The sequence below is a fragment of the Gekko japonicus genome, unplaced genomic scaffold (assembly GCF_001447785.1).
Source record: "Gekko japonicus isolate JY-2015 unplaced genomic scaffold, Gekko_japonicus_V1.1 scaffold1596, whole genome shotgun sequence".
Taxonomy (NCBI): domain Eukaryota; kingdom Metazoa; phylum Chordata; class Lepidosauria; order Squamata; family Gekkonidae; genus Gekko; species Gekko japonicus.
Window position 1 is genome coordinate 276046 of NW_015160888.1, and position 1821 is coordinate 277866.

Genomic DNA, 1821 nt, shown 5'->3' on the forward strand with positions numbered 1-1821 from the left:
CAAGGACACTTCAGTCTCTCCTACATGCCTGTTGCTGTTTTCACTTTCTACTTCCAGCACTGCCACCCTTGATTACTCTTTTTTTTTTTACATCACAGCCTGCCTTCCTCTGAATGTGTTGGCAATAGTCCAATAATTGTGTGCCTTATCTTTTAGGCTGTGAGCCTAAAAAAAGGGCCTGTATGTTATTTTAAATTATGTGCAGTGCCCACCAGTAGCAATGTGCCTTGAATTTTAATGGTAGTGAGCTGCTTTAGGAGACAACTTTGCATGAAAAGCAGAATTATTAATAGTAACAATAATAACTATCTGCATCACTGGGGACTTGCACTGGGAAGATCTGATCATGAATCTCCCAGCATCCTTCCTAGTCTGATGCTAAGCCTTTAATGGTCTTTTGATCTGCAAATATTAATCGGTGGTAATAGTTACCTCCATAGCATGGAAAAACATCACTTACTGATTCCCCAAAAATCAAGCTCCCATTAAAGGCACAGAAGCTAGCTAGATTTTGCTCTGACTTTTCTCACTTGGTATTCTGGTCCTTTGCCCCAGGCCTAAGCATGACAATTTAGAAGAAAGTCCAACTCAAGGCAATTGGGCTTGCTCCAAAATAAATGTGTGTAGGACTTCAGCAGCACTATTTAGTTAATAGATAATGGATTTGTTTTGATAGATTCCCTCTGATGATCAGCAGGATGGCTTTAAAAGGAGATTAGACAGATTAGTGGAGAAGAGGCAGCAGAGCAGAGACACTGCCAGGAGGCAATGTCCAGGGAAAGGTCTTGGCCTCTGTGCCCCATTTGTTGGCCCTCCAGGGGAACTGGCTGGTGTCTGTGTGAGACAGAATACTTCACTAGATAGGTCAGTGGACTGACCCAGTAGGAGACTTCATGTTTAGGTAGTTAAAACAATATCCTTTGCTCCTAAATACGGTTTGGTTGACCCTGCTCATGTGGCCTTTCACAGCTGCTATAAATTTAGCAGGTGGAGTTGTTCCTTGCATAATGATAAAAGATGGGAATGTCATTCACCGGCTGTTATCAAAGGCAGAGGCACACTACTTGCAAAAAAAGAGAAGAAGTGGCAAATAGGTTTGCATACATCATTCAGTTCTCTTCCTGTTCTTAACTTTTTCTTGAACAGTTGATAGTACCTTGACACTGCTAGCGTTTTCATATAGGCATGATCACAAAGAACATGCGCCAGAAAAGACAAAACCAGGCTCTTTATCTGGTACATTCATTGTTCTTTCACATCATATTCATTGTTTTCACATCATATTATTCACCATTCATCACATTGACCATGAAATACCTAGACTGCAATTAATCTGGATAGAGAATTTCAGCAGTCCTATAATAGCTCCTTTTGGTTTGCAGTTGCCAGGCCTCTCTTGCTGCTGAAGGAAATGTGCATTGTCAAACGCAGGGAGATTGTGCCCCCTTCTCTGCTCGGAGCTTCTCTGTACTGCAGCTAAAACAGGAAATCCAGCTTTCCACTCTTACTCCCATTTACAAAAGCCGTTAGCAGAATAGTGCCTTTTGAAAGACCACACTGAGGTACTGATACCTATATGTTTTATGTAGTAGCCTTCATCTTCCCCCAAAAGGAATATCCTCAGCTTGCACCTTTAACAAGATTTTTGCTTGTTGCTTTCATTAATATCACTGCCTTGGGTGCTTCTGACGTTCACATCATTTCAGATACTTGCCTGAATATGGAAGCATGCATCCCATACGTCTCATACTTTCCTTCAATAACAGGTATGAAGTACTGCAGCAATTTTATCATCCCAGGATGGAGTTATCACCTTTTTAG